This window comes from Rhipicephalus microplus, unplaced genomic scaffold, assembly GCF_043290135.1.
Source record: "Rhipicephalus microplus isolate Deutch F79 unplaced genomic scaffold, USDA_Rmic scaffold_14, whole genome shotgun sequence".
NCBI classification, from domain to species: Eukaryota; Metazoa; Arthropoda; class Arachnida; order Ixodida; family Ixodidae; genus Rhipicephalus; species Rhipicephalus microplus.
In genome coordinates, this window is record NW_027464587.1 from 3,463,941 (window position 1) to 3,486,748 (window position 22,808).

Below are 22,808 nucleotides of genomic sequence, written 5' to 3' on the forward strand. Positions count from 1 at the left end.
TGGTTGTGCGGCGCTTTTTTTTCTGTGGGCTGATAGATTTGAAGATATCTTCTGATGGTCGTGAGAGTGGAGCAAGACTGTCTCCGTGGCGCAATTGGCTAGCGTGATCGGCTGTTAACCAGAAAGTTGGAGGTTCGAGACCACCCGGTGGTGGTGCCGCGCTTTTTTTCTTTGGGCTGATAGCTTTGAAGATATGTTCTGATGGTGGTGAGAGTGGAGCAGGATTGTCTCCGTGGCGCAATTGGCTAACGCGATCGGCTGTTAACCGAAAGGTAGGAGTTTCGAGCCCACGCGGTGGTGGTGCAGCGCTTTTTTTTTCTTTGGGCTGATACCTCTGAAGAAATGTTCTGACGGTGGTGAGAGTGGAGCAGGACTGTCTCCGTGGCGCAATTGGCTAGCGCGATCGGCTGTTAACCGAAAAGTCGGAGGTTCGAGCCTACCCGGTGGTTGTGCGGTGCTTTTTTTTTCTGTGGGCTGATAGCTTTGAAGATATGTTCTGACGGTGGTGAAAGTGGAGCAGGACTGTCTCCGTGGCGCAATTGGCTAGCGTGATCGGCTGTTAACCGAAAAGTTGGAGGTTCGAGCCCACCCGGTGGTGGTGCGGTGCTTTTTTTTCTTTGGGCTGATAGCTTTGAAGATATGTTCTGATGGTGGTGAGAGTGGAGCACGACTGTTTCCGTGGCGCAGTTGGCTAGCGCGATCGGCTGTTAACCGAGAGGTTGGAGGTTCGAGCCCACCCGGTGGTGGCGCGGTGCTTTTTTTTCTTTGGGATATGATAGCTTTGATGATATGATCTGATGGTGGTGAGAGATGAGCAAGACTGTCTCCGTGGCGCAATGGGCTAGCGCGATCGGCTGTTGACCGAAAGGTTGGAGTTTCGAGCCCTCCCGGGAGTGGTGTGTTGCTTTTTTCTTTGGGCTGATAGCTTTGAAGATATGTTCTTATGGTGGTGAGAGTGGAGCAGGACTGTCTCCGTGGCGCAATTGGCTAGCGCGATCGGCTGTTAACGGAAAAGTTGGAGGTTCGAGCCTACCCGGTGGTTGTGCGGCGCTTTTTTTCTGTGGGCTGATAGATTTGAAGATATGTTCTGATGGTCGTGAGAGTGGAGCAAGACTGTCTCCGTGGCGCAATTGGCTAGCGTGATCGGCTGTTAACCAGAAAGTTGGAGGTTCGAGCCCACCCGGTGGTGGTGCCGCGCTTTTTTTTCTTTGGGCTGATAGCTTTGAAGATATGTTCTGATGGTGGTGAGAGTGGAGCAGGATTGTCTCCGTGGCGCAATTGGCTAACGCGATCGGCTGTTAACCGAAAGGTAGGAGTTTCGAGCCCACGCGGTGGTGGTGCAGCGCTTTTTTTCTTTGCGCTGATAGCTTTGAAGTGCCCCGCCGCGGTGGTCTAGTGGCTAAGGTACTCGGCTGCTGACCCGCAGGTCGCGGGTTCAAATCCCGGCTGCGGCGGCTGCATTTCCGATGGAGGCGGAAATGTCGAGGCCCGTGTGCTCAGCTTTGGGTGCACGTTAAAGAACCCCAGGTGGTCAAAATTTCCGGAGCCCTCCACTACGGCGTCTCTCATAATCATATGGTGGTTTTGGGACGGTAAACCCCACAAATCAATCAATCAATGATAGCTTTGAAGTTATGTTCTTATGGTGTTGAGTGTGGAGCAAGACTGTCTCCGTGGCGCAATGGGCTAGCGCGATCGGCTATAAACCGAAAGGTTGGAGGTTTGAGCCCTCCCGGGAGTGGTGTGTTGCTTTTTTCTTTGCGGTAATAGCTTTGAAGATATGTTCTGATGGTGGTGAGAGTGGAGCAGGACTGTCTTCGTGGCGCGATTGGCTAGCGCGATCGGCTTTTAACCGAAAGGTTGGAGGTTCGAGCCCAACCGGTGGTGGTGCGGCGCTTTTTTTTCTTTGGGGTGATAGCTCTGAAGAAATGTTCTGGCGGTGGTGAGAGTGGAGCACGTAAGGTTGGAGGTTCGAGCCCACCCGGTGGTGGTGCAGCGCTTTTTTTTCTTTGGGCTGATAGCTCTGAAGAAATGTTCTGACGGTGGTGAGAGTGGAGCAGGACAGTCTGCGTGGCGCAGTTTGCTAGCGCGATCGGCTGTTAACCGAAACGTTGGAGGTTCGAGCTCTCCCGGGAGTGGTGTGTTGCTTTTTTCTTTGCGCTGATAGCTTTGAAGTTATGTTCTGATGGTGGTGAGAGTGGAGCAAGACTGTCTCCGTGGCGCAATGGGCTAGCGCTATCGGCTGTTAACCGAAAGGTTGGAGGTTCGAGCCCACCTGGTGGTGGTGCAGCGCTTTTTTTTCTATGCGCTGATAGCTTTGAAGATATGTTCTTATGATGGTGAGAGTGGAGCAAGACTGCCTCCGTGGCGCATTGGGCTAGCGCGATCGGCTGTTAACCGAAAGGTTGGAGTCTCGAGCCCTCCCAGGAGTGGTGTGTTGCTTTTTTCTTTGCGGTAATAGCTTTGAAGATAAGTTCTGATGGTGGTGAGATTGGAGCAGGACAGTCTTCGTGGCGCAATTGGCTAGCGCGATCGGCTGTTAACCGAAAGGTTGGAGGTTCGAGCCCAACCGGTGGTGGTGCGGCGCTTTTTTTCTTTGGAGTGATAGCTCTGAAGAAATGTTCTGACGATGGTGAGAGTGGAGCACGACTGTCTCCGTGGGGCAATTGGCTAGCGCGATCGGCTGTTAACTGAAAGGTTGAAGGTTCGAGCCCACCCGGTGGTGGTGCAGCGCTTTTTTTTTCTTTGGGCTGATACCTCTGAAGAAATGTTCTGACGGTGGTGAGAGTGGAGCAGGACTGTCTCCGTGGCGCAATTGGCTAGCGTGATCGGCTGTTAACCGGAAAGTTGGAGGTTCTTGCCCACCCGGTGGTGGTGCGGCGCTTTTTTTTCTTTGGGCTGATAGCTTTGAAGATATGTTCTGATGGTGGTGAGAGTGGAGCAGGACTGTCTCCGTGGCGCAATTGGCTAGCGCGATCGGCTGATAACCAAAAGGTCGGAGGTTCGAGCCCACCAAGTCGTGGTGCGGCACTTTTTTTTCTTCGGGCTGATAGCTTCGATGATATGTTCTTATGGTGGTGAGAGTGGAGCAGGTCTGTCTCCGTGGCGCAATTGGCTAGCGCGATCGGCTGTTAACCGAAAAGTTGGAGGTTCGAGCCTACCCGGTGGTTGTGCGGCGCTTTTTTTTCTGTGGGCTGAAAGCTTTGAAGATATGTTCTGATGGTGGTGAGAGTGGAGCAGGGCTGTCTCCGTGGCGCAATGGGCTAGCGTGATCGGCTGGTAACCGGAAAGTTGAAGGTTCGAGCCCACCCGGTGGTGGTGCGGCGCTTTTTTTTCTTTGGGCTGATAGCTTTGAAGATATGTTGTGATGGTGGTGAGAGTGGAGCGGGACTGTCTCCGTGGCGCAATTGGCTAGCGCGATCGGCTGTTAACCAAATGGTCGGAGGTTCGAGCCCACCCGGTGGTGGTATGGCGCTTTTTTTTCTTTTGGCTGATAGCTTTGAAGATATTTTCTGATGGTGGTAAGAGTGAAGCAGGACTGTCTCCGTGGCGCAATTGGCTAGCGCGATCGGCTGTTAACCGAAAGGTTGGAGTTTCGAGCCCACCCGGTGGTGGTGCAGCGCTTTTTTTTTCTTTGGGCTGATACCTCTGAAGAAATGTTCTGACGGTGGTGAGAGTGGAGCAGGACTGTCTCCGTGGCGCAATCGGCTAGCGTGATCGGCTGTTAACCGGAAAGTTGAAGGTTCTTGCCCACCCGGTGGTGGCGCGGTGCTTTTTTTCTTTGGGCTGATAGCTTTGATGATATGATCTGATGGTGGTGAGAGATGAGCAAGACTGTCTCCGTGGCGCAATGGGCTAGCGCGATCGGCTGTTGACCGAAAGGTTGGAGTTTCGAGCCCTCCCGGGAGTGGTGTGTTGCTTTTTTCTTTGGGCTGATAGCTTTGAAGATATGTTCTTATGGTGGTGAGAGTGGAGCAGGGCTGTCTCCGTGGCGCAATTGGCTAGCGCGATCAGCTGTTAACCGAAAAGTTGGAGGTTCGAGCCTACCCGGTGGTTGTGCGGCGCTTTTTTTCTGTGGGCTGATAGATTTGAAGATATGTTCTGATGGTCGTGAGAGTGGAGCAAGACTGTCTCCGTGGCGCAATTGGCTAGCGTGATCGGCTGTTAACCAGAAAGTTGGAGGTTCGAGCCCACCCGGTGGTGGTGCCGCGCTTTTTTTTTTCTTTGGGCTGATAGCTTTGAAGATATGTTCTGATGGTGGTGAGAGTGGAGCAGGATTGTCTCCGTGGCGCAATTGGCTAACGCGATCGGCTGTTAACCGAAAGGTAGGAGTTTCGAGCCCACGCGGTGGTGGTGCAGCGCTTTTTTTCTTTGCGCTGATAGCTTTGAAGTTATGTTCTTATGGTGGTGAGAGTGGAGCAAGACTGTCTCCGTGGCGCAATGGGCTAGCGCGATCGGCTATAAACCGAAAGGTTGGAGGTTTGAGCCCTCCCGGGAGTGGTGTGTTGCTTTTTTCTTTGCGGTAATAGATTTGAAGATATGTTCTGATGGTGGTGAGAGTGGAGCAGGACTGTCTTCGTGGCGCGATTGGCTAGCGCGATCGGCTGTTAACCGAAAGGTTGGAGGTTCGAGCCCAACCGGTGGTGGTGCGGCGCTTTTTTTTCTTTGGGGTGATAGCTCTGAAGAAATGTTCTGACGGTGGTGAGAGTGGAGCACGTAAGGTTGGAGGTTCGAGCCTACCCGGTGGTGGTGCAGCGCTTTTTTTTCTTTGGGCTGATAGCTCTGAAGAAATGTTCTGACGGTGGTGAGAGTGGAGCAGGACAGTCTGCGTGGCGCAATTGGCTAGCGCGATCGGCTGTTAACCGAAACGTTGGAGGTTCGAGCTCTCCCGGTGGTGGTGCGGCGCTTTTTTTTCTGTGGGCTGATAGCTTTAAGTTATGTTCTGATGGTTGTGAGAGTAGAGTAAGACTGTCTCCGTGGCGCAATTGGCTAGCGTGATCGGCTGTTAACCGGAAAGTTGGAGGTTCAAGCCCTCCCGGGAGTGGTGTGTTGCTTTTTTCTTTGCGCTGATAGCTTTGAAGTTATGTTCTGATGGTGGTGAGAGTGGAGCAAGACTGTCTCCGTGGCGCAATGGGCTAGCGCTATCGGCTGTTAACCGAAAGGTTGGAGGTTCGAGCCCACCTGGTGGTGGTGCAGCGCTTTTTTTTCTATGCGCTGATAGCTTTGAAGATATGTTCTGATGATGGTGAGAGTGGAGCAAGACTGCCTCCGTGGCGCATTGGGCTAGCGCGATCGGCTGTTAACCGAAAGGTTGGAGTCTCGAGCCCTCCCAGGAGTGGTGTGTTGCTTTTTTCTTTGCGGTAATAGCTTTGAAGATAAGTTCTGATGGTGGTGAGATTGGAGCAGGACAGCCTTCGTGGCGCAATTGGCTAGCGCGATCGGCTGTTAACCGAAAGGTTGGAGGTTCGAGCCCAACCGGTGGTGGTGCGGCGCTTTTTTTTCTTTGGAGTGATAGCTCTGAAGAAATGTTCTGACGATGGTGAGAGTGGAGCACGACTGTCTCCGTGGGGCAATTGGCTAGCGCAATCGGCGGTTAACCAAAAGGTCGGACGTTCGAGCCCACCAAGTGGTCGTGCGGCGCTTTTTTTTTCGTTGGGCTGATAGCTTTGAAGATATGTTCTTATAGGGTGAGAGTGGTTGGAGGTTCCAGGTCTCCGTGGCGCAATTGGCTAGCGCGATCGGCTGTTAACCGAAAAGTCGGAGGTTCGAGCCTACCCGGTGGTTGTGCGGCGCTTTTTTTTTCTGTGGGCTGATAGCTTTGAAGATATGTTCTGACGGTGCTGAGAGTGGAGCAGGACTGTCTCCATGGCGGAATTGGCTAGCGCGATCGGCTGTTAACCTAAAGGTCGGAGGTTCGAGCCCACCCGGTGGTGGTATGGCGCTTTTTTTTCTTTTGGCTGATAGCTTTGAAGATATGTTCTGATGGTGGTAAGAGTGAAGCAGGACTGTCTCCGTGGCGCAATTGGCTAACGCGATCGGCTGTTAACCGAAAGGTAGGAGTTTCGAGCCCACGCGGTGGTGGTGCAGCGCTTTTTTTCTTTGCGCTGATAGCTTTGAAGTTATGTTCTTATGGTGGTGAGAGTGGAGCAAGACTGTCTCCGTGGCGCAATGGGCTAGCGCGATCGGCTATAAACCGAAAAGTTGGAGGTTTGAGCCCTCCCGGGAGTGGTGTGTTGCTTTTTTCTTTGCGGTAATAGCTTTGAAGATATGTTCTGATGGTGGTGAGAGTGGAGCAAGACTGTCTCCGTGGCGCAATAGGCTAGCGCGATCGGCTGTAAACCGAAAGGTTGGAGTTTTGAGCCCTCCCGGGAGTGGTGTGTTGCTTTTTTCTTTGCGGTAATAGCTTTGAAGATATGTTCTGATGGTGGTGAGAGTGGAGCAGGACTGTCTTCGTGGCGCAATTGGCTAGCGCGATCGGCTGTTAACCGAAAGGTTGGAGGTTCGAGCCCAACCGGTGGTGGTGCGGCGCTTTTTTTTCTTTGGGGTGATAGCTCTGAAGAAATGTTCTGACGGTGGTGAGAGTGGAGCACGACTGTCTCCGTGGGGCAATTGGGTAGCGCGATCGGCCGTTTACCGAAAGGTTGGAGGTTCGAGCTCACCCGGATGTGGTGCGGCGCTTTTTTTTCTTTGGGGTGATAGCTCTGAAGAAATGGTCTGGCAGTGGTGAGAGTGGAGCAGGACGGTCCCCGTGGCGCAATTGGCTAGTGCGATCGGCTGTTAACCGAAAAGTTGGAGGTTCGAGCCCACCCGGTGGTGGTGCGGCGCTTTTTTTTCTTTGGGCTGATAGCTTTGAAGATATGTTCTAATTTTGGTGAGAGTTGAGCAGGAATTTCTCCGTGGTGCAATTGGCCAGCGCGATCGGCTGTTAACCGAAAAGTTTGAGGTTCGAGCCCTCCCGGGAGTGGTGTTTTGCTTTTTTCTTTGCGCTGATAGCTTTGAAGATATGTTCTGATGGTGGTGAGAGTGAAGCACGACTGTCTCCATGGCGCATTTGGCTAGCGCGATCGGCTGTTAACCGAAAGGTTGGAGGTTTGAGCCCACCCGGTGGTTGTGCGGTGCTTTTTTTTCTTTGGGCTGATAGCTTTGAAGTTATGTCTTGATGGTGGTGAGAAGGGAGCAAGACTGTCTCCGTGGCGCAATGGGCAAGCGCGATCGGCTGTTGACCGAAAGGTTGGAGTTTCGAGCCCTCCCGGGAGCGGTGTGTTGCTTTTTTCTTTGCGCTGATAGCTTTGAAGTTATGTTCTGATGGTGGTGAGAGTGGAGCAAGACTGTCTCCGTGGCGCAATGGGCTAGCGCGATCGGCTGTTAACCGAAAGGTTGGAGGTTCGAGCCCACCCGGATGTGGTGCGGCGCTTTTTTTTCTTTGCGCTGATAGCTTTGAAGATATGTTCTGATGATGGTGAGAGTGGAGCAAGACTGCCTCCGTGGCGCAATGGGCTAGCGCGATCGGCTGTTAACCTAAAGGTTGGAGTCTCGAGCCCTCCCAGGAGTGGTGTGTTGCTTTTTTCTTTGCGGTAATAGCTTTGAAGATAAGTTCTGATGGTGGTGAGATTGGAGCAGGACAGTCTTCGTGCCGCAATTGGCTAGCGCGATCGGCTGTTAACCGAAAGGTTTGAGGTTCGAGCCCAACCGGTGGTGGTGCGGCGCTTTTTTTTTCTTTGGGGTGATAGCTCTGAAGAAATGTTCTGACGATGGTGAGAGTGGAGCACGACTGTCTCCGTGGGGCAATTGGCTAGCGCGATCGGCTGTTAACCGTAAGGTTGGAGGTTCGAGCCCACCCGGTGGTGGTGCAGTGCTTTTTTTTCTTTGGGCTGATAGCTCTGAAGAAATTTTCTCACGGTGGTGAGAGTGGAGCAGGACAGTCAACGTGGCGCAATTGGCTAGCGCGATCGGCTGTTAACCGAAAAGTTGGAGGTTCGAGCTCTCCCGGTGGTGGTGCGGCGCTTTTTTTTCTGTGGGCTGATAGCTTTGAAGTTATGTTCTGATGGTTGTGAGAGTATAGTAAGACTGTCTCCGTGGCGCAATTGGCTAGCGTGATCGGCTGTTAACCGGAAAGTTGGAGGTTCAAGCCCTCCCGGGAGTGGTGTGTTGCTTTTTTCTTTGCGCTGATAGCATTGAAGTTATGTTCTGATGGTGGTGAGAGTGGAGCAAGACTGTCTCCGTGGCGCAATGGGCTAGCGCGATTGGCTGTTAACCGAAAGGTTGGAGGTTCGAGCCCACCTGGTGGTGGTGCAGCGCTTTTTTTTTCTTTGCGCTGATAGCTTTGAAGATATGTTCTGATAATGGTGAGGGTGGAGCAAGACTGCCTCCGTGGCGTAATGGGCTAGCGCGATCGGCTGTTAACCGTAATGTTGGAGGTTCGAGCCCACCCGGTGGTTGTGCAGCGCTTTTTTTTCTTTGGGCTGATAGCTCTGAAGAAATGTTCTGACGGTAGTGAGAGTGGAGCAGGACAGTCTGCGTGGCGCAATTGGCTAGCACGATCGGCTGTTAACCGGAAAGTTGGAGGTTCAAGCTCTCCCGGTGGTGGTGCGGCGCTTTTTTTTCTGTGGGCTGATAGCTTTGAAGTTATGTTCTGATGGTTGTGAGAGTAGAGTAAGACTGTCTCCGTGGCGCAATTGGCTAGCGTGATCGGCTGTTAACCGGAAAGTTGGAGGTTCAAGCCCTCCCGGGAGTGGTGTTTTGCTTTTTTCTTTGCGGTAATAGCTTTGAAGATATGTTCTGATGGTGGTGAAAGTGGAGCAGGACTGTCTTCGTGGCGCAATTGACTAGCGCGATCGGCTGTTAACCGAAAGGTCAGAGGTTCGAGCCCAACCGGTGGTGGTGCGGCGCTTTTTTTTCTTTGGGGTGATAGCTCTGAAGAAATGTTCTGACGATGGTGAGAGTGGAGCGCGACTGTCTCCGTGGGGCAATTGGCTAGCGCGATCGGCTGTTAACTGAAAGGTTGAAGGTTCGAGCCCACCCGGTGGTGGTGCAGCGCTTTTTTTTTCTTTGGGCTGATAGCTCTGAAGAAATGTTCTGACGGTGGTGAGAGTGGAGCAGGACTGTCTCCGTGGCGCAATCGGCTAGCGTGATCGGCTGTTAACCGGAAAGTTGGAGGTTCGAGCCCACCCGGTGGCGGTGCGGCGCTTTTTTTCTTTGGGCTGATAGCTTTGAAGATATGTTCTGATGGTGGTGAGAGTGGAGCAGGACTGTCTCCGTGGCGCAATTGGCTAGCGCGATCGGCGGTTAACCAAAAGGTCGGAGGTTCGAGCCCACCCAGTGGTGGTGCGGTGCTTTTATCTCGTTGGGCTGATAGCTTTGAAGATATGTTCTTATAGTGGTGAGAGTGGAGCAGGACTGTCTCCGTGGCGCAATTGGCTAGCGCGATCGGCTGTTAACCGAAAAGTCGGAGGTTCGAGCCTACCCGGTGGTTGTGCGGCGCTTTTTTTTCTGTGGGCTGATAGCTTTGAAGATATGTTCTGACGGTGGTAAGAGTGGAGCAGGACTGTCTCCGTGGCGCAATTGGCTAGCGCGATCGGCTGTTAACCGAAAGGTTGGAGTTTCGAGACCTCCCGGGAGTGGTGTATTGCTTTTTTCTTCGGGCTGATAGCTTTGAAGATATGTTCTTATGGTGGTGAGAGTGGAGCAGGACTGTCTCTGTGGCGCAATTGGCTAGCGCGATCGGCTGTTAACCGAAAAGTTGGAGGTTCGAGCCTACCCGGTGGTTGTGCGGCGCTTTTTTTTCTGTGGGCTTATAGATTTGAAGATATGTTCTGATGGTGGTGAGAGGGGAGCAGGACTGTCTCCGTGGCGCAATTGGCTAGCGCGATCGGCTGTTAACCAGAAAGTTGGAGGTTCGAGCCCACCCGGTGGTGGTGCCGCGCTTTTTTTTCTTTGGGCTGATAGCTTTTAAGATATGTTCTTATGGTGGTGAGAGTGGAGCAGGACTGTCTCCGTGGCGCAATTGGCTAGCGCGATCGGCTGTTAACCGAAAAGTTGGAGGTTCGAGCCTACCCGGTGGTTGTGCGGCGCTTTTTTTTCTGTGGGCTGATAGATTTGAAGATATGTTCTGATGGTGGTGAGAGTGGAGCAGGACTGTCTCCGTGGCGCAATTGGCTAGCGCGATCGGCCGTTAACCAGAAAGTTGGAGGTTCGAGCCCACGCGGTGGTGGTGCCGCGCTTTTTTTTCTTTGGGCTGATAGCTTTGAAGATATGTTCGGATGGTGGTGAGAGTGGAGCAGGATTGTCTCCGTGGCGCAATTGGCTAGCGCGATCGGCTGTTAACCGAAAGGTAGGAGTTTCGAGCCCACCCGGCGGTGGTGCGGCACTTTTTTTTTCTTTGGGCTGATAGCTTTGAAGATATGCTCTGATGGTGGAGAGAGTAGAGCAGGACTATCTCCGTGGCGCAATTGGCTAGCGCGATCGGCTGTTAACCGAAAGGTTGCAGTTTCGATCCCTCCCGGGAGTGGTGTGTTTCTTTTTTCTTTGCGCTGATAGCTTTGAAGATATGTTCTGATGGTGGTGAGAGTGGAGCACGACTGTGTCCGTGGCGCAGTTGGCTAGCGCGATCGGCTGTTAACCGAAAGGTTGGAGGTTCGAGCCCACCCGGTGATGGTGTGGCGCTTTTTTTTCTTTGTGCTGATAGCTTTGAAGATATGTTCTGATGAGGGTGAGAGTGGAGCATGACTGCCTCCGTGGCGCAATGGGGTAGCGCGATCGGCTGTTAACCGAAAGGTTGGAGTTTCGAGCCCTCCCGGGAGTGGTATGTTGCTTTTTTCTTTGCGGTAATAGCTTTGAAGATATGTTCTGATGGTGGTGAGAGTGGAGCAGGACTGTCTTCGTGGCGCAATTGGCTAGCGCGATCGGCTGTTAACCGAAAGGTTGGAGGTTCGAGCCCAACCGGGGGTGGTGTGGCGCTTTTTTTTTCTTTGGGGTAATAGCTCTGAAGAAATGTTCTGACGGTGGTGAGAGTGGAGCACGACTGTCTTCGTGGGGCAATTGGCTAGCGTGATCGGCTGTTAACCGAAAGGTTGGAGGTTCGAGCCCACCCGGTGGTGGTGCGGCGCTTTTTTTGGGCTGATAGCTTTGAAGATATGTTCTTATGGTGGTGAGAGTGGAGCAGGACTGTCTCCATGGCACAATTGGCTAGCGCGATCGGCTGTTAACCGAAAAGTTGGAGGTTCGAGCCTACCCGGTGGTTGTGCGGCGCTTTTTTTTTTGTGGGCTGATAGCTTTGAAGATATGTTCTGATGGTGGTGAGAGTGGAGCAGGACTGTGTCCGTGGTGCAATTTGCTAGAGCGATCGGCTGTTAACCGAAAGGTTGGAGGTTCGAGCCCACCTGGTGGTGGTGTGGCGCTTTTTTTTTCTTTCGGCTGATAGCTTTGAAGCTATGTTCTAATTGTGGTGAGAGTGGAGCAGGACTGTCTCCGTGGCGCAATTGGCCAGCGCAATCGGCTGTTAACCGAAAGGTTGGAGTTTCGAGCCCAACCGGTGGTGGTGCGGCGCTTTTTTTTCTTTGGGGTGATAGCTCTGAAGAAATGTTCTGACGGTGGTGAGAGTGGAGCACGACTGTCTCCGTGGGGCAATTGGCTAGCGCGATCGGCTGTTAACCGAAAGGTGGGAGGTTCGAGCCCACCCGGTGGTGGTGTGGCGCTTTTTTTTCTTTGGGGTGATAGCTCTGAAGAAATGGTCTGACGGTGGTGAGAGTGGAGCAGGATGGTCCCCGTGGCGCAATTGGCTAGCGCGATCGGCTGTTAACCAAAAAGTTGGAGGTTCGAGCCCACCCGGTGGTGGTGCGGCGCTTTTTTTTCTTTGGGCTGATAGCTTTGAAGATATGTTCTAATTGTGGTGAGAGTTGAGCAAGACTTTCTCCGTGGCGCAATTGGCCAGAGCGATCGGCTGTTAACCGAAAATTTGGAGGCTCGAGCCCTCCCGGGATTGGTGTTTTGCTTTTTTCTTTGCGCGGATAGCTTTGAAGATATGTTCTGATGGTGGTGAGAGTGGAGCACGACTGTCTCCTTGGCGCAATTGGCTAGCGCGATCGGCTGTTAACCGAAAGGTTGGAGTTTCGAGCCCTCCCGGAAGTGGTGTGTTGCTTTTTTCTTTGCGCTGATAGCTTTGAAGATATGTTCTGATGGTGGTGAGAGTGGAGCACGACTGTCTCCGTGGCGCAATTGGCTTGTGCGATCGGCTGTTAACCGAAAGGTTGGAGGTTCGAGCCTACCCGGTGGTGGTGCGGTGCTTTTTTTGGGCTGATAGCTTTGAAGTTATGTTCTGATGGTGGTGAGAAGGGAGCAAGACTGTCTCCGTGGCGCAATAGGCTAGCGCGATCGGCTGTTAACCGAAAGGTTGGAGGTTCGAGCCCACCTGGTGGTGGTGCAGCGCTTTTTTTTCTTTGCGCTGATAGCTTTGAAGATATGTTCTGATGATGGTGAGAGTGGAGCAAGACTCCGTGGCGCAATGGGCTAGCGCGATCGGCTGTTAACCGAAAGGTTGGAGTCTCGAGCCCTCCCGGGAGTGGTGTTTTGCTTTTTTCTTTGCGGTAATAGCTTTGAAGAAATGTTCTGATGATGGTGAGAGTGGAGCACGACTGTCTCCGTGGGGCAGTTGGCTAGCGCGATCGGCTGTTAACTGAAAGGTTGGAGGTTCGAGCCCACCCGGTGATGGTGCAGCGCTTTTTTTTTCTTTGGGCTGATAGCTCTGAAGAAATGTTCTGACGGTGGTGAGAGTGGAGCAGGACTGTCTCCGTGGCGCAATTGGCTAGCGTGATCGGCTGTTAACCGGAAAGTTGGAGGTTCTTGCCCACCATGTGGTGGTGCGGCGCTTTTTTTTTCTTTGGGCTGATAGCTTTGAAGATATGTTCTGATGGTGGTGAGAGTGGAGCAGGACTGTCTCCGTGGCGCAATTGGCTAGCGCGATCGGCTGTTAACCAAAAGGTCGGAGGTTCGAGCCCACCCAGTGGTGGTGCGGCGCTTTTTTTTCTTCGGACTGATAGCTTTGATGATATGTTCTTATGGTGGTGAGAGTGGAGCAGGTCTGTCTCCGTGGCGCAATTGGCTAGCGCGATCGGCTGTTAACCGAAAGGTTGGAGTTTCGAGCCCACCCGGCGGTGGTTCGGTGCTTTTTTATCTTTGGGCTGATAGCTTTGAAGATATGTTCTGATGGTGGTGAGAGTAGAGCAGGACTGTCTCCGTGGCGCAATTGGCTAGCGCGATCGGCTGTTAACCGAAAGGTTGGAGGTTCGAGCCCACCCGGTGGTGGTGCGGCGCTTTTTTTCTTTGGGGTGATAGCTCTGAAGAAATGGTCTGACGGTGGTGAGAGTGGAGCAGGACGGTCCCCGTGGCGCAATTGGCTAGCGCGATCGGCTGTTAACCGAAAAGTTGGAGGTTCGAGCCCTCCCGGGTGGGGTGTGTTGCTTTTTTCTTTGCGCTGATAGCTTTGAAGATATGTTCTGATGGTGGTGACAGTGGAGCACGATTTTCTCCGTGGCGCAATTGGCTAGCGCGATCTGCTGTTAAGCGAAAGGTTGGAAGTTCGAGCCCACCCGGTGGTGGTGCGGCGCTTTTTTTTTCTTTGGGCTGATAGCTTTGAAGATATGTTCTAACTGTGGTGAGAGTGGAGCAGGACTGTCTCCGTGGCGCATTTGGCCAGCGCGATCGGCTGTTAACCGAAAAGTTGGAGGTTCGAGCTCTCCCGGGAGGGGTGTTTTGCTTTTTTCTTTGCGCTGATAGCTTTGAAGATATGTTGTGATGGTGGTGGGAGTGGAGCACGACTGTCTCCGTGGCGCAATTGGCTAGCGCGATCGGCTGTTAACCTAAAGGTTGGAGGTTCGAGCCCACCCGGTGGTTGTGCGGTGCTTTTTTTTCTTTGGGCTGATAGCTTTGAAGATATGTTCTGATGGTGGTGAGAGGGGAGCAAGACTGTCTCCGTGGCGCAATGGGCTAGCGCGATCGGCTGTTTACCCAAAGGCTCGAGTTTCGAGCCCCCCGGGAGTGGTGTGTTGCTTTTTTCTTTGCGCTGATAGCTTTGAAGTTATGTTCTGATGGTGGTGAGAGTGGAGCAAGACTGTCTCCGTGGCGCAATGGGCTAGCGCGATCGGCTGTTAACCGAAAGGTTGGAGGTTCGAGCGCACCTGGTGGTGGTGCAGCGCTTTTTTTTCTTTGCGCTGATAGCTTTGAAGATATGTTCTGATGATGGTGAGAGTGGAGCAAGACTGCCTCCGTGGCGCAATGGGCTAGCGCGATCGGCTGTTAACCGAAAGGTTGGAGTCTCGAGCCCTCCCAGGAGTGGTGTGTTGCTTTTTTCATTGCGGTAATAGCTTTGAAGATATGTTCTGATGGTGGTGAGATTGGAGCAGGACAGTCTTCGTGGCGCAATTGGCTAGCGCGATCGGCTGTTAACCGAAAGGTTGGAGGTTCGAGCCCAACCGGTGGTGGTGCGGCGCTTTTTTTTCTTTGGGGTGATAGCTCTAAAGAAATGTTCTGACGATGGTGAGAGTGTTGCACGACTGTCTCCGTGGGGCAATTGGCTAGCGCGATCGGCTGTTAACCGTAAGGTTGGAGGTTCGAGCCCACCCGGCGGTTTTGCAGCGCTTTTTTTTCTTTGGGCTGATAGCTCTGAAGAAATGTTCTGACGGTGGTGAGAGTGGAGCAGGACTGTCTGCGTGACGCAATTGGCTAGCGCGATCGGCTTTTAACCGAAAAGTTGGAGGTTCGAGCTCTCCCGGTGGTGGTGCGGCGTTTTTTTTGTGTGGGCTGATAGCTTTGAAGTTATGTTCTGATGGTTGTGAGAGTAGAGCAAGACTGTCTCCGTGGCGCAATTGGCTAGCGTGATCGGCTGTTAACCGGAAAGTTGGAGGTTCGAGCCCTCCCGGGAGTGGTGTTTTGCTTTTTTCTTTGCGGTAATAGCTTTGAAGATATGTTCTGATGGTGGTGAGAGTGGAGCAGGACTGTTTTTGTGGCGCAATTGGCTAGCGCGATCGGCTGTTAACCGAAAGGTCAGAGGTTCGAGCCCAACCGGTGGTGGTGCGGCGTTTTTTTTTCTTTGGGCTGATAGCTTTGAAGATATGTTCTGATGGTGGTGAGAGTGGAGCAGGACTGTCTCCGTGGTGCAATTGGCTAGCGCGATCGGCTGTTAACCAAAAGGTCGGAGGTTCGAGCCCACCCAGTGGTGGTGCGGCGCTTTTTTTTCTTCGGACTGATAGCTTTGATGATATGTTCTTATGGTGGTGAGAGTGGAGCAGGTCTGTCTCCGTGGCGCAATTGGCTAGCGCGATCGGCTGTTAACAGAAAAGTTGGAGGTTCGAGCCTTCCCGGTGGTTGTGCGGCGCTTTTTTTTCTGTGGGCTGATAGCTTTGAAGATATGTTCTGACGGTGGTGAGAGTGGAGCAGGACTGTCTCCGTGGCGCAATTGGCTAGCGCGATCGGCTGTTAACCAAAAGGTCGGAGGTTCGAGCCCACCCGGTGGTGGTATGGCGCTTTTTTTTTTCTTTGGGCTGATAGCTTTGAAGATATGTTCTCATGGTGGTGAGAGTGGAGCAGGACTGTCTCCGTGGCGCAATTGGCTAGCGCGATCGGCTGTTAACCGAAGGGTTGGAGTTTCGAGCCCACCCGGCGGTGGTTCGGCGCTTTTTTTTCTTTGGGCTGATAGCTTTGAAGATATGTTCTAACTGTGGTGAGAGTGGAGCAGGACTGTCTCCGTGGGGCATTTGGCCAGCGCGATCGGCTGTTAACCGAAAAGTTGGAGGTTCGAGCTCTCCCGGGAGGGGTGTTTTGCTTTTTTCTTTGCGCTGATAGCTTTGAAGATATGTTCTGATGGTGGTGAGAGTGGAGCACGACTGTCTCCGTGGCGCAATTGGCTAGCGCGATCGGCTGTTAACCGATAGGTTGGAGGTTCGAGCCCACCCGGTGGTGGTACGGTGCTTTTTTTTCTTTGGGCTGATAGCTTTGAAGATATGTTCTGATGGTGGTGAGAGGGGAGCAAGACTGTCTCTGTGGCGCAATGGGCTAGCGCGATCAGCTCTTGACCGAAAGGTCGGAGTTTCGAGCCCTCCCGGGAGTGGTGTGTTGCTTTTTTCTTTGCTGTAATAGCTTTGAAGATATGTTCTGATGGTGGTGAGAGTGAAGAAGGACTGTCTTCGTGGCGCAATTGGCTAGCGCGATCGGCTGTTAACCGAAAGGTTGGAGGTTCGAGGCCAACCGGTGGTAGTGCGGCGCTTTTTTTTTCTTTGGGGTGATAGCTCTGAAGAAATGTTCTGACGGTGGTGAGAGTGGAGCACGACTGTCTTCGTGGGGCAATTGGCTAGCGTGATCGGCTGTTAACCGAAAGGTTGGAGGTTCGAGCCCACCCGGTGGTGGTGCGGCGCTTTTTTTTGGGCTGATAGCTTTGAAGATATGTTCTCATGGTGGTGAGAGTGGAGCAGGGCTGTCTCCGTGGCGCAATTGGCTAGCGCGATCGGCTGTTAACCGAAAGGTTGGAGTTTCGAGCCCACCCGGCAGTGGTGCGGCGCTTTTTTTTCTTTGGGCTGATAGCTTTGAAGATATGTTCTGATGGTGGTGAGAGTAGAGCAGGACTGTCTCCGTGGCGCAATTGGCTAGCGCGATCGGCTGTTAACCGAAAGGTTGGAGGTTCGAGCCCACCCGGTGGTGGTGCGGCGCTTTTTTTTCTTTGGGGTGATAGCTCTGAAGAAATGGTTTGACGGTGGTGAGAGTGGAGCAGGACGGTCCCCGTAGCGCAATTGGCTAGCGCGATCGGCTGTTAACCGAAAAGTTGGAGGTTCGAGCCCTCCCGGGTGCGGTGTGTTGCTTTTTTCTTTGCGCTGATAGCTTTGAAGATATGTTCTGATGGTGGTGAGAGGGGAACACGATTGTCTCCGTGGCGCAATTGGCTAGCGCGATCTGCTGTTAACCGGAAGGTTGGAAGTTCGAGCCCACCCGGTGGTGGTGCGGCACTTTTTTTTCTTTGGGCTGATAGCTTTGAAGATATGTTCTAATTGTGGTGAGAGTGGAGCAGGACTGTCTCCGTGGCGCAATTGGCCAGCGCGATCGGCTGTTAACCGAAAAGTTGGAGGTTCGAGCCCTCCCGGGAGTGGTGTTTTGCTTTTTTCTTTGCGCTGATAGCTTTGAAGATATGTTCTGATGGTGGTGAGAGTGGAGCAAGACTGTCTTCGTGGCGCAATGGGCTGGCGCGATCAGCTGTTGACCGAAAGGTTGGAGTTTCGACCCTCCCGGGAGTGGTGTGTTGCTTTTTTCTTTGCGCTGATAGCTTTGAAGATATGTTCTGATGGTGGTGAGAGTGGAGCAAGACTGTCTCCGTGGCGCACTGGGCTAGCGCGATCGGCTGTTAACCAAAAGGTTGGAGGTTCGAGCCCACGCGGTGGTGGTGCAGCGCTTTTTTTGCGCTGATAGCTTTGAAGATATGTTCTGATGATGGTGAGTGTGGAGCATGACTGCCTCCGTAGCGCAATGGGCTAGCGCGATCGGCTGTTAACCGAAAGGTTGGAGTTTCGAGCCCTCCCGGGAGTGGTGTGTTGCTTTTTTCTTTGCGGTAATAGCTTTGAAGATATGTTCTGATGGTGGTGAGAGTGGAGCAGAACTGTCTTCGTGGCACAATTGGCTAGCGCGATCGGCTGTTAACCGAAAGGTTGGAGGTTCGAGCCCGACCGGTGGTGGTGCGGCGCTTTTTTTTCTTTGGGGTGATAGCTCTGAAGAAATGTTCTGACGGTGGTGAGAGTGGAGCACGACTTTCTTCGTGGGGCAATTGGCTAGCGTGATCGGCTGTTAACCGAAAGGTTGGAGGTTCGAGCCCACCCGGTGGTGGTGCGGCGCTTTTTTTTCTTTGGGGTGATAGCTCTGAAAAATGGTCTGACGGTGGTGAGAGTGGAGCAGGACGGTCCCCGTGGCGCAATTTGCTAGCGCGATCGGCTGTTAACCGAAAAGTTGGAGGTTCGAGCCCACCCGGTGGTTGTGCGGCGCTTTTTTTTCTTTGTTCTGATAGCTTTGAAGATATGTTCTTATTGTGGTGAGAGTTGAGCAGGACTTTTTCCGTGGCGCAATTGGCCAGCGCGATCGGCTGTTAACCGAAAAGTTGGAAGTTCGAGCCCTCCCGGGAGTGGTGTTTTGCTTTTTTCTTTGCGCGGATAGCTTTGAAGATATGTTCTGATGGTAGTGAGAGTGGAGCACGACTGTCTCCGTGGCGCAATGGGCTAGCGCGATCGGCTGTTGACCGAAAGGTTGAAGTTTTGAGCCCTCCCGGGAGTGGTGTGTTGCTTTTTTCTTTGCGATGATAGCTTTGAAGATATGTTCTGATGGTTGTGAGAGTGGAGCAAGACTGTCTCCGTGGCGCATTGGGCTAGCGCGATCGGCTGTTAACCGAAAGGTTGGAGTTTTGAGCCTCCCGGGAGTGCTGTGTTGCTTTTTTCTTTGCGGTAATGGCTTTGAAGATATGTTCTGATGGTGGTGAGAGTGGAACAGGACTGTCTTCGTGGCGCTATTGGCAAGCGCGATCGGCTGTTAACCGAAAGGTTGGAGGTTCGAGCCCAACCGGTGGTGGTGCGGCGCTTTTTTTTCTTTGGGGTGATAGCTCTGAAGAAATGTTCTGACGGTGGTGAGAGTGGAGCACGACTGTCTCCGTGGGGCAATTGGCTAGCACGATCGGCTGTTAACCGAAAGGTGGAGGGTTCGAGCCCACCCGGTGGTGGTGCGGCGCTTTTTTTTCTTTGGGGTGATAGCTCTGAAGAAATGGTCTGACGGGGGTGAGAGTGGAGCAGGACGGTCCCCGTGGCGCAATTGGCTAGCGCGGTCGGCTGTTAACCGAAAAGTTGGAGGTTCGAGCCCACCCGGTGGTGGTGCGGCGCTGTTTTTCTTTGGGCTGATAGCTTTGAAGATATGTTCTTATTGTGGTGAGAGTTGAGCAGGACTTTTTCCGTGGCGCAATTGGCCAGCGCGATCAGCTGTTAACCGAAAAGTTGGAGGTTCGAGCCCTCCCGGGAGTGGTGTTTTGCTTTTTTCTTTGCGCGGATAGCTTTGAAGATATGTTCTGATGGTGGTGAGAGTGGAGCACGACTGTCTCCTTGGCGCAATTGGCTAGCGCGATCGGCTGTTAACCGAAAAGTTGGAGTTTCGAGCCCTCCCGGGAGTGGTGTGTTGCTTTTTTCTTTGCGCTGATAGCTTTGAAGATATGTTCTGATGGTGGTGAGAGTGGAGCAAGACTGTCTCCGTGGCGCAATGGGCTAGCGCGATCGGCTGTTAACCGAAAGTTTGGAGGTTCGAGCCCTCCCGGGAGTGGTGTTTTGCTTTTTTCTTTGCGCGGATAGCTTTGAAGATATGTTCTGATGGTGGTGAGAGTGGAGCACGACTGTCTCCTTGGCGCAATTGGCTAGCGCGATCGGCTGTTAACCGAAAAGTTGGAGTTTCGAGCCCTCCCGGTGGTGGTGCGGCGCTTTTTTTTCTTTGGGCTGATAGCTTTGAAGATATGTTCCTATTGTGGTGAGAGTAGAGCAAGACTGTCTCCGTGGCGCAATTGGCTAGCGTGATCGGCTGTTAACCGGAAAGTTGGAGGTTCGAGCCCTCCCGGGAGTGGTGTTTTGCTTTTTTCTTTGCGGTAATAGCTTTGAAGATATGTTCTGATGGTGGTGAGAGTGGAGCAGGACTGTCTTTGTGGCGCAATTGGCTAGCGCGATCGGCTGTTAACCGAAAGGTCAGAGGTTCGAGCCCAACCGGTGGTGGTGCGGCGTTTTTTTTTCTTTGGGCTGATAGCTTTGAAGATATGTTCTGATGGTGGTGAGAGTGGAGCAGGACTGTCTCCGTGGTGCAATTGGCTAGCGCGATCGGCTGTTAACCAAAAGGTCGGAGGTTCGAGCCCACCCAGTGGTGGTGCGGCGCTTTTTTTTCTTCGGACTGATAGCTTTGATGATATGTTCTTATGGTGGTGAGAGTGGAGCAGGTCTGTCTCCGTGGCGCAATTGGCTAGCGCGATCGGCTGTTAACAGAAAAGTTGGAGGTTCGAGCCTTCCCGGTGGTTGTGCGGCGCTTTTTTTTCTGTGGGCTGATAGCTTTGAAGATATGTTCTGATGGTGGTGAGAGTGGAGCAGGACTGTCTCCGTGGCGCAATTGGCTAGCGCGATCGGCTGTTAACCAAAAGGTCGGAGGTTCGAGCCCACCCGGTGGTGGTATGGTGCTTTTTTTGTTTGGGCTGATAGCTTTGAAGATATGTTCTGATGGTGGTGAGAGTAGAGCAGGACTGTCTCCGTGGCGCAATTGGCTAGCGCGATCGGCGGTTAACCGAAAGGTTGGAGGTTCGAGCCCACCCGGTGGTGGTGCGGCGCATTTTTTTTCTTTGGGGTGATAGCTCTGAAGAAATGGTCTGACGGTGGTGATAGGGGAGCAGGACGGTCCCCGTGGCGCAATTGGCTAGCGCGATCGGCTGTTAACCGAAAAGTTGGAGGTTCGGGCCCTCCCGGGTGGGGTGTGTTGCTTTTTTCTTTGCGCTGATAGTTTTGAAGATATGTTCTGATGGTGGTGAGAGTGGAGCACGATTGTCTCCGTGGCGCAATTGGCTAGCGCGATCTGCTGTTAAGCGAAGGGTTGGAAGTTCGAGCCCACCCGGTGGTGGTGCGGCGCTTTTTTTTCTTTGGGCTGATAGCTTTGAAGATATGTTCTAACTGTGGTGAGAGTGGAGCAGGACTGTCTCCGTGGGGCATTTGGCCAGCGCGATCGGCTGTTAACCGAAAAGTTGGAGGTTCGAGCTCTCCCGGGAGGGGTGTTTTGCTTTTTTCTTTGCGCTGATAGCTTTGAAGATATGTTCTGATGGTGGTGAGAGTGGAGCACGACTGTCTCCGTGGCGCAATTGGCTAGCGCGATCGGCTGTTAACCGAAAGGTTGGAGGTTCGAGCCCACCCGGTGGTGGTACGGTGCTTTTTTTTCTTTGGGCTGATAGCTTTGAAGATATGTTCTGATGGTGGTGAGAGGGGAGCAAGACTGTCTCTGTGGCGCAATGGGCTAGCGCGATCAGCTCTTGACCGAAAGGTCGGAGTTTCGAGCCCTCCCGGGAGTGGTGTGTTGCTTTTTTCTTTGCTGTAATAGCTTTGAAGATATGTTCTGATGGTGGTGAGAGTGGAGAAGGACTGTCTTCGTGGCGCAATTGGCTAGCGCGATCGGCTGTTAACCGAAAGGTTGGAGGTTCGAGGCCAACCGGTGGTAGTGCGGCGCTTTTTTTTTCTTTGGGGTGATAGCTCTGAAGAAATGTTCTGACGGTGGTGAGAGTGGAGCACGACTGTCTTCGTGGGGCAATTGGCTAGCGTGATCGGCTGTTAACCGAAAGGTTGGAGGTTCGAGCCCACCCGGTGGTGGTGCGGCGCTTTTTTTGGGCTGATAGCTTTGAAGATATGTTCTCATGGTGGTGAGAGTGGAGCAGGGCTGTCTCCGTGGCGCAATTGGCTAGCGCGATCGGCTGTTAACCGAAAGGTTGGAGTTTCGAGCCCACCCGGCAGTGGTGCGGCGCTTTTTTTTCTTTGGGCTGATAGCTTCGAAGATATGTTCTGATGGTGGTGAGAGTAGAGCAGGACTGTCTCCGTGGCGCAATTGGCTAGCGCGATCGGCTGTTAACCGAAAGGTTGGAGGTTCGAGCCCACCCGGTGGTGGTGCGGCGCTTTTTTTTCTTTGGGGTGATAGCTCTGAAGAAATGGTTTGACGGTGGTGAGAGTGGAGCAGGACGGTCCCCGTAGCGCAATTGGCTAGCGCGATCGGCTGTTAACCGAAAAGTTGGAGGTTCGAGCCCTCCCGGGTGGGGTGTGTTGCTTTTTTCTTTGCGCTGATAGCTTTGAAGATATGTTCTGATGGTGGTGAGAGGGGAACACGATTGTCTCCGTGGCGCAATTGGCTAGCGCGATCTGCTGTTAACCGGAAGGTTGGAAGTTCGAGCCCACCCGGTGGTGGTGCGGCACTTTTTTTTCTTTGGGCTGATAGCTTTGAAGATATGTTCTAATTGTGGTGAGAGTGGAGCAGGACTGTCTCCGTGGCGCAATTGGCCAGCGCGATCGGCTGTTAACCGAAAAGTTGGAGGTTCGAGCCCTCCCGGGAGTGGTGTTTTGCTTTTTTCTTTGCGCTGATAGCTTTGAAGATATGTTCTGATGGTGGTGAGAGTGGAGCAAGACTGTCTTCGTGGCGCAATGGGCTGGCGCGATCAGCTGTTGACCGAAAGGTTGGAGTTTCGACCCTCCCGGGAGTGGTGTGTTGCTTTTTTCTTTGCGCTGATAGCTTTGAAGATATGTTCTGATGGTGGTGAGAGTGGAGCAAGACTGTCTCCGTGGCGCACTGGGCTAGCGCGATCGGCTGTTAACCAAAAGGTTGGAGGTTCGAGCCCACGCGGTGGTGGTGCAGCGCTTTTTTTGCGCTGATAGCTTTGAAGATATGTTCTGATGATGGTGAGTGTGGAGCATGACTGCCTCCGTAGCGCAATGGGCTAGCGCGATCGGCTGTTAACCGAAAGGTTGGAGTTTCGAGCCCTCCCGGGAGTGGTGTGTTGCTTTTTTCTTTGCGGTAATAGCTTTGAAGATATGTTCTGATGGTGGTGAGAGTGGAGCAGAACTGTCTTCGTGGCACAATTGGCTAGCGCGATCGGCTGTTAACCGAAAGGTTGGAGGTTCGAGCCCGACCGGTGGTGGTGCGGCGCTTTTTTTTTCTTTGGGGTGATAGCTCTGAAGAAATGTTCTGACGGTGGTGAGAGTGGAGCACGACTTTCTTCGTGAGGCAATTGGCTAGCGTGATCGGCT